The sequence below is a fragment of the Lathyrus oleraceus genome, chromosome 6, assembly GCF_024323335.1.
Source record: "Lathyrus oleraceus cultivar Zhongwan6 chromosome 6, CAAS_Psat_ZW6_1.0, whole genome shotgun sequence".
Taxonomy (NCBI): Eukaryota; Viridiplantae; Streptophyta; class Magnoliopsida; order Fabales; family Fabaceae; genus Lathyrus; species Lathyrus oleraceus.
Window position 1 is genome coordinate 506,022,885 of NC_066584.1, and position 15,441 is coordinate 506,038,325.

A 15,441-nucleotide genomic window follows, 5' to 3' on the forward strand; every position below is an offset into this window, starting at 1 on the left:
AATTTAATATTGGGTTTCAAAATAAACTTAGGCCCATTATCATTAACCTAATTTGCTCCTATATATATTTACTAGCATGACTGATAGAGGGAGGCCAAAAGACAGAACAAAAAAAGAGAAACTAAGAGTGGCTGATCTATACTATCGTACACACAGTTTGGTAATAGTTTATATATGATATATACTTTATCTATTTTGTTGATATATTTGTTACTGTGTTTCAAATACATGTTCATATATGTAACTAGTGTGTTAAATATATATATATATATATATATATATTTCTATTTTATGTTATAATTTGATTATGTTTTCGGATCGGATCGTGTCAATACGCCGTTTTCACATATACGTGTATGAGGCGTGACATTTGTGTTATCCGATCCAGTTGCGATGATCGCAATTTTGCGCTAGCAACGCCGTTGTTTTTTTTTAATTCATATTTTTTTTATATACATATATTTAGATCTGCACATTTTTTTCATAACTAACTACCCTGATTTTTCCTAAACCCTGACAATTTTGTCACAAACTCTAATTTTCAAACCTAAAACTTTAACCGTGTTGTTTCCTCTAAACCATAAACCTTTTCTTAAACCTTAACAAACCTTATTATTATTTCCTATTTTCACTCTTCAAACCTAAAACTTTAACCGTGTTGTTTCCTCTAAACCATAAACCTTTTCTTAAACCTTAACAAACCTTATTATTATTTCCTATTTTCACTCTTATTTATGTTATTCATACACTGTAACTGCTTCGCCCTTGTAATATTTTAAGTTTTAACTTGTAATATTTTCAGTTTTACTTTTCGCCATCTTTATTATGTAACTGCACCAAAGCGTTGTAATAATTAGGGTTTAATTTTCTGCCATTTATTTTCTGCCATTTTATTTTTCTGCCATTTAAATTCCTGCCATTGATCCTATATTAACTGCGTGGTTTAGTAATGTAGGGCGTGAAAACCTACTAAATTAATTATTTAATATTTTTCTATAACCTTTATATTTTTTGTAAATAAATAATAAATACTAACTATTTTAATAACTTTTTTTTTATTACTTACTTATAATAATAAATCCTTATATATTTTGTAAATAAAATCTAATTGACCATTTTTCTAATTGAATAATAATAATAAATCTATTAATCTAATAATTTGATATTTTCTATAATCTTTATTTATTTTGTAAATAACTAACTTAATATTTTTCATATAACTCTTTTATTTTATAATTTGTACATTAATGTATTTTAAATTCTTTTATTATTACTAATTTATTTTAAACTCATATTTTTCTAATAACTTCTAAAAAAATCTAACTTGTTTAACCTAAAATAATTTCTTTTAAAATCCTAACCTTTTTATTATCACTTTATTATTATTGTTATTTTATTATTTTTATTACCATTGTTTATTTATTATTTTATTATTATTTGCTTTTATCTATTCTATTTTTGCTTCATTATTTTCCTTATTTTAATTTTGTTTTATTTATAATATTAGGAACAAATGTATAGGTTGTAAATTTATTCTTTCTCGCCTGATTATTATGTATCTGTCCCATAGCCATGTAATAGTTTAGGAATTTATTTTTCTTGCTTTTATTTTTGTAAATATTTATTGTGTGGTTAGTAATTTAGGGAGTGCAAAAAACTAACTGTAAATAATTGAACTTAGAAAATTAAATTCAAGACAAATATCTGAAAAATAACACTCACACACGTAAGTCGATCTTTGATCGCCATCTGTACTTCCTAGGGTATTCCTCTTGGTTGCCTTCTTTAAATGGTCAAGTCCCTCGAAAATAGGGGTGTCTTAAACAAAGTCCCTTCAAACAGAAAAATCATCAAGTCCCTATAAACTTAAAAGATCAAGTCCCTACGAGGTTGCCTACGATATACTGATCTTGTCCCTTCGGTAAATATGATGATAGTCCCTACGAGTTGCTAAAGACACCCCTTTTGTTGCCTTCATTGACCATACGATGACCCTACGCCCGTCCCTGATCGGCTCGACTGGGTGAGTCGAGAATGGGATACAAACTGCAAGTGCACAGTTCTATCGCGTAGTTTTAAAAGATATCGATTCCACAGGGACTTATGAATCGATATACCGTTATCTAAAGTTACTACGTAAATCTAAGGTGAAGATGTTTGATTGTTTGGGGAAAAACTAAGAGCTAAACTAATGTCTAGATTAAATATTAATAAAACGGATATCGGTATGTAATTCGTCAAAACTAGGGAATCAAGTCTTTGTCGGTTTCTTGGTTTTAAAATGAATCGTTTCGGTTAACTTTATTGGTTAAAGATTCTATCTCAAACTCTCGCTCTGTTGAATAAACCATGATTTTATATTAATGTTGCTGTCACTTATAATTAAGTCAAAAACCATATTTTGAAAACAATAAAGTTGCAGAAACTCTTTTTAAGAAAATACTGACCGTTTTAAACACCCTTATCTCAAACTCTCGCTCTGTTGACTTAGGTTATATAATTAAATCCAAATGCTTAACTCTCGTCCTCACATTCAATCTTTAAAAATACTTTTTGGAAAAGGTCAGAATTTAATTAACTCTAAAACTTGCTCTCGCCCTGATCTAGAATTAATGCCTAACTTACACTGTCCAGTTAAAATCTCAAACTCTCGCTCTATTGATTTTAACTTCTTTATGTCTTTTACTTTTGTAAAAAAATCTTGTTATTAAACCTGTAAGTTGAGACCATAAAAAGATTGATTTTGATTTTAAGTTTAGATAGACCGACTCAGTCTCGATCCCTTATTCTGCTTACTTTACATACCGATACCTAGGCAAATTAGCCAGACATGCTAAATAAACAAGAATTTATATCATGCATAAACAGACTCATTCCAGGCAGGCAATATGAATAAACAATAGAATAAAACATAAAAAATTAAATAACAATTAAAGAACCTGAATGCGTAATACAATGGTCTTGAACACTCCACCACAAGCCGGTAGGATTTGTTCTTCGATTCTTCAATTAAGCAGTAAAATAAATCAAGGAAATAAAACTCGAATATAACGTAAGGTTAAATCCGGTATAAAGTTGCACAGTAGTTTCCGGTGTAGAAACTATTATGCGAAAAATATCTAAAAGCTAAAAACGGGAAAGATAAATTGCAAGGGAAAAGAGAAAGTAAAGCTTGCAAAAGAAATAAATAAAATGAACAATGCTGGAAAGGAAGAAAAATAAGCAAAGGCGTGAAAGGAAAATTTGGCAGAGCTTCCGCAAAACCGAGCGTGCAAAAAACGTGTAGTTTTTAGGTTTGTGAGATGGCTATTTATAATAGCCTTGGTAACTGCCTTGCGTTTCCTACGAGTCTTCAGCATGGCTAAATACACGGCTTGGGAATAGGCCACGAAGTCCTCAACGTTACTTCATTCTTCTGAGAGCGTAACTTGCGCCAAAAAGCTAGTGGACTGGTGTGACGCTCGTCACACCATGTGTGACGTCCGTCACAAGAGTGCTTTTAGTGTGACGCTCGTTACACTCCTTGTGACGCCCGTCACAGGGGCAACGTGCGCTTTCTTTTGGGCTGGGCTTGGTCTTGGTTATTTGTTTCCTTTTTTTATTGCTTTTTACACCTCCTTTTCTTCCCTTTTTCACTTTTGCTTCAAAATGGGTACCTGATGTAAATAGAAAAGAAATACTGCATAATATCTGATAAAATGGGATAAATTAAAGTAAATGATAATATAATCTAATTAAATTAAGTCTTAAAATGTGATATAATTTCATGTTATCAAACTCCCCCATACTTAAATCTTTGCTTGTCCTCAAGCAACATTCAGTATAGAACTTGTTAAAAGTTTTAGCCAGATGAAATTTCAAAGCACACATCAATTCGTACTAGGTTGCGAATTGATTTTTGTTTAGGAGGACTTGAGTTTAATCTTGACATCAACAACTACCGTTACAACTTAGATAACCCTATTTTTATGCCAATCAGTTTCAAGTACCCTATGATAGCTATCCTGGTTCCTTTAGTCTTATTTTACCCGTTTTCATTCTAGCGAAATCACATTAAGCCCTTTATCTTTTCGCGCACATAGTGGAGTAACCGGTTAGTGATTATGATCCGCTTTTAGCTAGAAGTTCTGGTACATAAGTCGGATAACTTCATTATTCAGTCCATTGCAAATTGCGGGGGACCGGACCGTAGTCCGCCCTACCAAGTTCAGTACCAGATTCCTACTGAACCAACTCATAATGGATCTTTCGTATTGTGCTTTTGCATGATCTGCAACCTTTAGATTAAATGATCTGGTAAGGATCACCTAATTTAATTAGTGCATTTCTTGATATCTTTATATATTTTAGGTTACTTTGGGGATCATTCACTTATATTCATCGGCTCTCCACGTAGTTTGCTATTAAGACGGTGTTGACTTCTGTATAAACTACTTGGGGTTGCCATAGAACTAAAAGTTCGAGGAATTGGTATAATAGGTACTTATCCTGATCTAACATATTGAGGTTCTCAGAGCGTTGTTACGGTAATGGTTTTGTTTTGATCTCACTCAAGTTTTATAAAGTAAGCAACCTTTATACTTATTGGGTGTGTTAAAATTTTTGTTATGGCTCGGGAAATTGAGGGGAATAGATAATAGAAAATTTTCACACTTAGGAACTTAACTTAACATAAATATATATTATAATAATTTTTTTTTTTTTTTTTTCATAATAAGAAAGGGAAATACAATGAAAGGGAAAATAACATACTTGAAAAAAAATGAGAATGGAAAGAATATTGTTTCCCCCCCCCCCCCCCCCCATACTTAAACTAAACATTGTCCTCAATGTTTTAAGGAAATGAAATACAAGATGGAAAGGAAAAAGAAAATAACAACTAAGGCTGCCTTCCGCCTCTGGTTCTTGGACCTGGTGATCTTTGACGTATGTCTAAGTTGTCGAACCTGTTGAACAATTCAGTAAACCGCTGGTCGGTTATGGCATTCCGAGCGTCCTGTTGCTGTTGCATTTGACGCATCATCTGCATCATCTCTGTATTCTGTGCCTGCATACCATCGATAGCATCCATAATGTCATCGTTGGTCGCAGGCCTTCGTCGTCGACGACGTTGGGAGGATGGGCCGGCTGCATTACTGGAAGGGTTTAGCGGGACTGATTGTTGTGTTGGCGGATGATCACCTTGTTCCATTTCTTCAAACTCATCTGTTTGCTGGTTTGTTTGTGAAGGCTCGGTGGTTTCAGGAGCGCTAAGATCGTAGAGGTGGCGGTCGGGGTTTGTGACATCAGTTAGGGTGGTATTGGGTAGCACAACACTCGGGACTGCTTGGTTGTTCACCATAAGATAATAGCCTCCGCCTACTCTGTTTTTAATCAGGCGGCTGGAGCGGCAATAGCTGATATCCATAGACAGGGGAGGTAGGGATTCTAAAGTTTGGAGTTTATCCCCTAGGTTCAGGCCAAGTGCTATGGAGGTTATTAATCCACCAATTATAAAGGGTTGCCTGCCTCTAGCACATAAGGTGCGGATATGATGAAAGAGAAAAGAGGCGGCGTTTACCTTAGTATCCGGTTCGAAAACGCACTAGAGGAAAAATAACTCCTTCGAGTTAACCTTACTGTTGTTTGGTCTTCCAAAAAGTGTGTTTTGCAGGATACGGAGAAAATAACGGATGGTGGGGTTATGGATGTGGGAGAGAAGGAGTTCTTCCCAGTTGTAGGTATTTATACCAGAAATTTTCTTAAAAAGGTCGAAAACTAGAACTGTGTTCCAGTTTGAGGTTGGAGGGATTCTGGCATGCAGCAGACCTTCTGTGGGAAATTGTAGCATGGCACTCAATTGGCGTTGGGTTAGAGAGTACTCGGTGTTAAACATACGGAAGGTTGCCGTACCGGTTAGAAATTCACCTTCACCGGCGGGAGTGGTGTAGTCGTAAGAACTTAGGAATTCTAAGGTTAGGGAAGGGTAGGTGGGTTGGTTATGGGTGCAAAGGAAGGTTAAATCGGCTTTACGGAGCATCCACTCGATACCTTGGAGTAAGCCCAATTGTTGTAAACAAGTTAAATCGGGGTACCTGGTGGGAGCGACGCCTCGCTGTTGGAAGCGCTCGAATTGCTCTTGCTGATAGTTGTCATCTCCGGATCGGAAGATGATATTTCCGAAATTTTGATTTCCCGCCATTGTGATGAATTTTTGAAGGGATGATTTGGAAAGGAAAAGAAGTGTATTTGATATGAGAGAATTGTTTTGTGGTGAATGAAGGAAGTTTTGGTAGGTATTTATAGGAGAAGGATTGGAAGGTAGAAAGAAAAAGTGGTTGAAAAGTAATTAAGTGTGGTAAATGAAAAATGAATGGGGAATGTAAAAAAAATCAAAGTGTAACGTTCGTCTCCAACGGCTCCTTAACGTTCACTTGTCTGAAGGGCGTTACGCTCGTCACAGGGGTGTGACGTTCGTAACAGGCGTTTTGCGTGCCGTTCGTCATGGAGTGTGTGACGCTCGTCACACCTCCTTTTTGGCAAGGCTTCAGTGGCGCTTCACAGAATTACTTGTAGCGTATTTTAATGTTTTGTTTTGCTTATGATCAGTTTAGTCTGCAGTTTAATTTATTGTGCACGCTTAATCTGCTTTGTATAGTAATAATAATAGGTAACAACAGTAGAGCATAATAGCCATTGCATAATAAAATTAATTAAACAGCTTCAATAAAAATGATCATAATGTATTACAGGGAAGGAAAATAATGAAATGAAATAGAAATAAACATGAATTCAAACAACATTAATGAAAAAATCTAGCCTAAAACTAAATAACTTAGAAAGAAATATAACTAAATTCCATCTATCTTCGGATCTCTGGCCGGAGGAGCAAAAGAGTTAACATGATGCCGTAACATACGTAACTGACTTGCCGTTCTGCTCATGCATTCTAGGATTTCAAGTCTCAAGTTATGGAAATCTTCCCTGAGGGCGTCTTGCTCTGAAATCAAGGCTTCAATGACTGTTTTAATATCTGTTCCTGGCATATGATGTCGGAGATCAGGCATGACTGATTCTTCGGTCAGGACAGGCTGAGGAGGAGGATCAATATCATAGTAGCCGGAAGGTGTCTGAGGGTCAGATTCAGCAAGAGAGATATGGTCAACATAGTGCTCATAGTCGTCACAAATCTCATAATCCTGGATGGATTCAGTGGATCCAGCCGGAGTTGGGGTTTCATTCAGGTTATAGAGCCAGTTCCTTTGATTATGAACACTAGTTCTAGGATCGGGCATGGTGAATAGGCAGAGAACCTGGTTATCAATAATAAGCTCGAACTCATCAGACCCTATGTTTGCTATAAACATAGTGTTGAAGAGGAAGGGTATACTCATAGTAGTAATGCCACAAAAAGGGTTAAGGTCAAGCATAGGCTGACGTAGTCCAATAGCATTACCTATCATAGTGATCAAACCGCCTATTCTAATGGGTGCTCGCTCATCCTGGATAAGGTGGTCCAAATTAGCTAACATAAAAGTAGCACCGTTTACTGGACGGTTCTGGGAAGCACAAAATATGATGAAGAGTTCATCACGTGAAACTGAAGTACTATTTGGCTTCTTCCCAAATAAAGTGTGGGTCAGGATCTTATGGAAATAGCGAAAAGCCGGGTTATGTATGTTTCCAGAGAGAAACTCATGTTCTTCGGGCTCATCATTTCCAGTCAGCTTACCCCAAAAGTGTTCAAGCTCTCTATATTCAAAAAGTTCTTCCTGGCTTACAGTGAATGTATCAAAGGAGGTAGGAAAACCCAAAAGGTTGGTGAAGTCTCTAATATTAAATTGGTACTCCATATTGAACATTCTGAACTGGATAAAACCTCTGCTAATTCCTTTTCCATGGCTAGGTAGATAGATTAATGAACTAAGGAATTCTAGTGTGAGTCTCCGGTAGGTGGTGAAATGTCTCAGGATAGGGGAGGTCTCCCATCCTATCTGATTCAGCAAAAACAGGACACTCTGTCTCAGTCCAAGGGCAGTCATAGCCCAATCATCAGCATATAAACTAGGTAGCATCTCTCTAGCGGCTAGTTCTTCAAACTTTCGTTTCTGAGCCATTCCTCTGAACTTGATACCCATACGATCAAAATGTCCCATCTGGTTAGTGTTAACTAGAGAAAAGAAACATGAGTTTAAGTCAGGATTTGGCCAAATGCCGAAAGAAGAAAAGAATTATTATTATTATATATAGATATATTTTTTTCTTTTTGAATAAATCAATAATGAATACTAAATAGAAATTAAAAGAAATAATTAAGAGAAAAAATAGGGAAATGATAATAATAATAGAATAATAAAATAACAGATTAATTTGTGGGTTGTCTCCCAATAAGCGCTTTGTTTAAATGTCGCAAGCTCGACAAAGAAACTGTTAAATATTGTCTATGAGTCCTGGGGGCGTTTCGTCTAAGTGTAGAATTTGCGAATCCTCGTTGGTTTCCGCATAGTGATAATGTTTCAGACGTTGCCCGTTTACGGTGAACGGTTCTGTAGATTGTCCTTTTATTTCTACCGCTCCACTGGGAAAGATTTTAGTGATATGAAAAGGTCCTGACCATCTGGATCGTAGTTTTCCCGGGAATAACTTTAGTCTAGAGTTAAATAAAAGTACTGCGTCGCCTTGCTTGAAGACTTTCCTTGATATACGCTTGTCATGCCATTGTTTTGTTCTTTCTTTATAGATTTTGGCATTTTCATAGGCGTCTCTTCTGAGTTCCTCTAATTCGTTTATGTCAAGGATTCTCTTTTCACCGGCGGCTTTATAATTCAAATTTAAATTTCTAATAGCCCAATAGGCTTTATGTTCTAATTCTACCGGGAGGTGACAGGATTTTCCATAAATGAGCTTAAATGGGGTCGTCCCTATGGGAGTTTTATAAGCAGTTCGGTATGCCCATAAAGCTTCTGGTAATTTCAATGACCAATCTTTCCTTGAAGTGGCGACCGTTTTTTCTAGTATTTGCTTGATTTCTCTGTTAGATACTTCCACTTGTCCACTGGTTTGAGGGTGGTAAGGTGTTGTTATCCTATGTCTCACTCCATATTTAAATAGTAGTTTTTCGAGTACCTTGGATATAAAGTGTGATCCACCATCACTGACTACTATTCTTGGGATGCCAAATCTCGGAAATATTATATTTTTAAAGAGTCTAGTTACTACTCGGGTGTCATTTGTTGGAGAAGCTATAGCTTCGATCCATTTTGATACGTAGTCAACTGCCACGAGTATGTATTTGTTACCGAAAGAGGATGGAAAGGGTCCCATGAAGTCTATCCCCCACACGTCAAAAATCTCTACTTCCAAAATACCTTTTTGTGGCATCTCGTCGCGTCTAGATATGTTTCCCGTGCGTTGACATCTGTCACACTCCTTAATAGCCGCATGTACGTCCTTCCATATAGTTGGCCAATAAAAGCCAGCTTGTAGGATTTTAGAGCAGGTCTTGGATGTACTTGTGTGACCACCATAAGGCGCAGAGTGACAGTGTTGGATTATATTTTCTACCTCTTCTTCGGGTATACATCGACGGAAAATACCATCGGGGCCTCTTTTGAAAAGTAAGGGATCATCCCAGTAATAGTGTTTTATGTCGTGGAAGAATCGTTTCTTCTGCTGGTAAGATAAAGTAGGTGGAACTATTCCGGCAGCTAAATAATTGACTAGATCAGCGTACCATGGTATGACAGATATAGCTAAGGTGGTTTCTACTTGCATGTCGGAGTTGTTCTCTTCCAAAGTAGCTATGAGTTTATCATACGAGAAATCATCATTAATGGATGTTCTTTCTGGTTCAAGGTTTTCAAGTCTAGAGAGGTGGTCTGCTACTACGTTTTCAGTTCCTTTCTTGTCCTTTATTTCTAAGTCGAATTCTTGTAGTAACAAGATCCATCTTAGGAGTCTAGGTTTAGCATCCTTTTTTGTTAAAAGGTACCTGATAGCAGCGTGATCAGTGTAAACTATTATTTTGGCTCCTACCAAGTAAGAACGAAATTTATCTAGCGCAAATACCACTGCTAGGAGTTCTTTCTCGGTTGTGGCATAATTCATTTGCGCTTCATCCAGGGTTCTGCTAGCGTAATATATAACGTGAAGCTTTTTATCCTTTCTTTGTCCTAAAACAGCACCTACAGCATAATCACTGGCATCGCACATTATTTCGAATGGTTCATTCCAGTCTGGTGTCTGCATAATGGGTGCGGAGATCAATGCTTGTTTAAGAGTTTGAAATGCTTTTAAACAGTTATCGTCGAATATGAATTCAACATTTTTCATCAACAGTCCGGTTAAGGGTTTAGTTATCTTAGAGAAGTCTTTGATGAATCGTCGGTAAAAACCGGCGTGTCCTAGAAAGCTTCGTACTTCTCTCACGGTTCTTGGGGGTTGAAGATTTTCGATTACCTCTATTTTGGCTTTGTCTACTTCAATTCCTCTGTTCGAGATGATGTGTCCTAAAACAATTCCTTCTTGTACCATAAAGTGGCACTTTTCCCAATTAAGTACTAAGTTTACTTTTACACATCGTTCAAGAACTCTTTCCAGGTTTTCAAGGCATTCTTCGAAATTTTGTCCGTATACAGAAAAGTCATCCATGAATACTTCCATGATGTTTTCGAGAAAGTCAGCGAATATTGCCATCATGCATCTTTGAAAAGTTGCAGGGGCATTACACAGACCAAACGGCATTCGTCTATACGCGAAGGTACCAAAAGGGCATGTGAATGTTGTCTTTTCTTGGTCATCAGGGTGAATTGGTATTTGAAAGAAGCCTGAATAACCGTCTAAATAACAGAAATGTGAATGTTTAGCTAATCGTTCTAACATTTGGTCAATGAATGGTAAAGGGAAATGATCTTTTCGGGTTGCTTTGTTTAGTTTCCTATAGTCAATGCACATTCTCCATCCCGATTCGATTCGTTTAGTTATAGTTTCTCCTTTTTCGTTTTCAATAACGGTTATGCCTCCTTTCTTGGGCACAACGTGTACAGGACTAACCCATTTGCTATCAGATATAGGATATATAATACCTGCTTCTAATAACTTGGTTATTTCTTTCTTTACTACCTCACTTAGGATCGGATTTAGTCTTCTCTGGTGTTCCCTAGAGGTTTTACAGTCTTCTTCTAACATGATGCGGTGCATACAAATAGAAGGGCTTATTCCTTTAAGATCGGTGATGTGGTATCCTAGTGCAGTTGGATATTTTCTTAAGATATGTAGGAGTTTTTCTGTTTCGAGTCTTCCTAGATCTGCATTAACTATCACAGGTCGTTCAAGTTCTAAGTCTAGGAATTCATATCTCAGATTTTTGGGAAGTGTTTTCAAATCAGGGGTTGGTTTGTTAAGACACTGCGTAGGATCTGGTGTTATTGCTAGGCATTGTTTAGATTTGTCCTCTAAAAGATAGTCTGATGGTTTGTCTTCTCCTGACTCTGCTTCTTTTATGCATTCATCGATGATATCCATGAAGTAACATGTATCTTCTATTGCAGGTGCTTTCAAGAATTGGGAAAGAATGAATTCAATTTTTTCTTCACCTACTTCGAAGGTGAGTCGTCCTCGTTTTACGTCTATGATTGCACCGGCAGTTGCTAAGAATGGTCTTCCTAGTATAATAGGTGTCGTATCATCTTCTCTAATGTCCATAATTGTGAAGTCAGTGGGAATGTAAAACTGACCTATGCGTACGGGAACGTTTTCAAGGATTCCTACAGGATATTTGATGGAACGATCTGCTAATTGCACAGACATTTTGGTCGGTCTTAATTCTCCCATCTCCAGTTTCTTACATATGGATAAGGGCATAACGCTAATTCCGGCTCCTAAATCGCATAAGGCTTTGTCGATGACAAATTTTCCTATGTGACAGGGTATAGAGAAGCTACCCGGATCCTTGAGTTTAGGGGGCATGTTTTGGATTATAGCGCTACATTCGGCAGGGAGTGTAACGGTTTCGCTATCCTCAAGTTTCCTCTTATTAGAAAGAATTTCTTTTAAGAATTTAGCATATGAGGGCATCTGCGTAATAGCTTCGGTAAACGGAATTGTAACGTTTAATTGTTTAAGGAGATCAACAAATTTTCTAAATTGGCCTACATCTTTGGTTTTAACAAGCCTTTGAGGGTAAGGTATAGGTGGTTTGTAAGGTGGTGGAGGTACATAAGGTTCCTTCTTTTCTAGGGTTTCCTTATTACTCTCTTCCTTTTCCTTAGGTTCACTTTCCTTAGTAGATTTCTCAGGGTTTTGGTTTTCTATCCTTGGGTCAGACGGTCCTTCCACTTCCGTTCCACTTCTCAATATAATTGCATGAGCTTGGCTTCTCGGATTGGGTTGGGGCTGTCCAGGGAATGTACCAGTTGGTGCAGCGGTAGGTGCTTGTTGTTGAGCTACTTGAGATATTTGCGTTTCCAGCATTTTGTTATGGGTAGCCAAGGCATCTACTTTGCTTGCGAGTTGTTTAAGTTGTTCGCCAGTGTGTATGTTCTGGTTTAAGAAATCTTTATTGGTTTGTTGTTGGGAAGCTATAAAGTTTTCCATCATGATTTCCAAGTTGGATTTTCTAGGGGTATTATTGTTAGGATTCGGTTTCTGATATCCTGGAGGTATAGATGGGGCTTGATTTGGAGACTGTCCAGGTGCGTATAAAGCATTATTACTCTTATATGAGAAGTTTGGATGGTTCTTCCAATTTGGATTATAGGTATTCGAATAGGGGCTTCCTTGAGCATAGTTTACTTGCTCTGTTTGGATTCCAGTCAAGAGTTGACATTCCGCAGGAGTGTGGCCTTGGATTCCACAGACCTCGCAATTCTGAGTTATAGCAACCACGGCTGCTGGAGGCGATACGTTTAAACTTTCAATCTTCTGGACCAAAGCATCCACTTTTGCATTGACGTGATCAAGGTTACTTATCTCGTACATGCCAGTTTTCGGTTGAGGTTTTTCCACTGTTGTTCGTTCGGTTCCCCACTGATAGTGGTTTTGGGCCATGCTCTCGATAAGCTGGTAAGCATTAGCATAAGGTTTGTTCATTAGTGCACCACCTGCAGCGGCGTCTATTGTTAACCTTGTATTGTATAAGAGACCATTATAAAATGTGTGAATTACTAACCAGTCTTCCAAACCATGGTGTGGGCAAAGTCTCATCATGTCTTTGTATCTTTCCCATGCTTCGAAAAGAGACTCGTTGTCTTTCTGTTTAAATCCGTTTATCTGGGCTCTTAACATAGCTGTTTTGCTTGGTGGAAAATATCGGGCAAGAAAAACTTTCTTCAACTCGTTCCATGTGGTGACTGAGTTGGAAGGAAGAGATTGAAGCCATCTTCTAGCGCTATCTCTTAATGAGAAAGGAAAAAGACGAAGTCGAATTGCCTCTGAAGTGACACCATTAGCTTTAACAGTATCAGCGTATTGGACAAATACGGATAAATGAAGGTTTGGATCTTCGGTAAGATTTCCAGAGAATTGGTTCTGTTGCACAGCCTGCAACAACGAAGGTTTAAGTTCAAAGTTGTTTGCTTCGATTGCGGGCGGAGCAATACTTGAATGCGGTTCATCTTGCGATGGAGCGGCGTAATCTCTAAGAGCACGAGCTGGTTCTGCCATCTCGGTTAAAGAAGGAAAATCTTTGAGATCAGGAAGGTCTATAGGAGGGAGATTGTTCTCAGCACGATATTCCCGAATTCGTCGTAAGACTCGGAGATATAGTTCTATATCGTTGATTCGTAAATAGAGCGGTTCGCCTTGAGAGCGAGTGCGTGGCATACAAATCAACGAAAGAAAGAAAATAGAAGAAAAAGAAACCTTAGTCTCTACAGCGTAACGGAAGAGTTACGATATCGATTGAATAAAAGTCCCCGGCAACGGCGCCAAAAACTTGATCGGCTCGACTGGGTGAGTCGAGAATGGGATACAAACTGCAAGTGCACAGTTCTATCGCGTAGTTTTAAAAGATATCGATCCCACAGGGACTTATGAATCGATATACCGTTATCTAAAGTTACTACGTAAATCTAAGGTGAAGATGTTTGATTGTTTGGGGAAAAACTAAGAGCTAAACTAATGTCTAGATTAAATATTAATAAAACGGATATCGGTATGTAATTCGTCAAAACTAGGGAATCAAGTCTTTGTCGGTTTCTTGGTTTTAAAATGAATCGTTTCGGTTAACTTTATTGGTTAAAGATTCTATCTCAAACTCTCGCTCTGTTGAATAAACCATGATTTTATATTAATGTTGCTGTCACTTATAATTAAGTCAAAAACCATATTTTGAAAACAATAAAGTTGCAGAAACTCTTTTTAAGAAAATACTGACCGTTTTAAACACCCTTATCTCAAACTCTCGCTCTGTTGACTTAGGTTATATAATTAAATCCAAATGCTTAACTCTCGTCCTCACATTCAATCTTTAAAAATACTTTTTGGAAAAGGTCAGAATTTAATTAACTCTAAAACTTGCTCTCGCCCTGATCTAGAATTAATGCCTAACTTACACTGTCCAGTTAAAATCTCAAACTCTCGCTCTATTGATTTTAACTTCTTTATGTCTTTTACTTTTGTAAAAAAATCTTGTTATTAAACCTGTAAGTTGAGACCATAAAAAGATTGATTTTGATTTTAAGTTTAGATAGACCGACTCAGTCTCGATCCCTTATTCTGCTTACTTTACATACCGATACCTAGGCAAATTAGCCAGACATGCTAAATAAACAAGAATTTATATCACGCATAAACAGACTCATTCCAGGCAGGCAATATGAATAAACAATAGAATAAAACATAAAAAATTAAATAACAATTAAAGAACCTGAATGCGTAATACAATGGTCTTGAACACTCCACCACAAGCCGGTAGGATTTGTTCTTCGATTCTTCAATTAAGCAGTAAAATAAATCAAGGAAATAAAACTCGAATATAACGTAAGGTTAAATCCGGTATAAAGTTGCACAGTAGTTTCCGGTGTAGAAACTATTATGCGAAAAATATCTAAAAGCTAAAAACGGGAAAGATAAATTGCAAGGGAAAAGAGAAAGTAAAGCTTGCAAAAGAAATAAATAAAATGAACAATGCTGGAAAGGAAGAAAAATAAGCAAAGGCGTGAAAGGAAAATTTGGCAGAGCTTCCGCAAAACCGAGCGTGCAAAAAACCGTGTAGTTTTTAGGTTTGTGAGATGGCTATTTATAATAGCCTTGGTAACTGCCTTGCGTTTCCTACGAGTCTTCAGCATGGCTAAATACACGGCTTGGGAATAGGCCACGAAGTCCTCAACGTTACTTCATTCTTCTGAGAGCGTAACTTGCGCCAAAAAGCTAGTGGACTGGTGTGACGCTCGTCACACCATGTGTGACGTCCGTCACAAGAGTGCTTTTAGTGTGACGCTCGTCACACTCCTTGTGACGCCC

General features: G+C 37.3%; 1 pseudogene; it reads left to right on the forward strand.

The window, feature by feature from the left end:
- The first annotated feature begins 13,156 nt into the window (after window positions 1-13,156).
- LOC127099119 (uncharacterized) lies at window positions 13,157-13,256 on the forward strand (annotated as a pseudogene).
- Window positions 13,257-15,441: the final 2,185 nt, after the last annotated feature.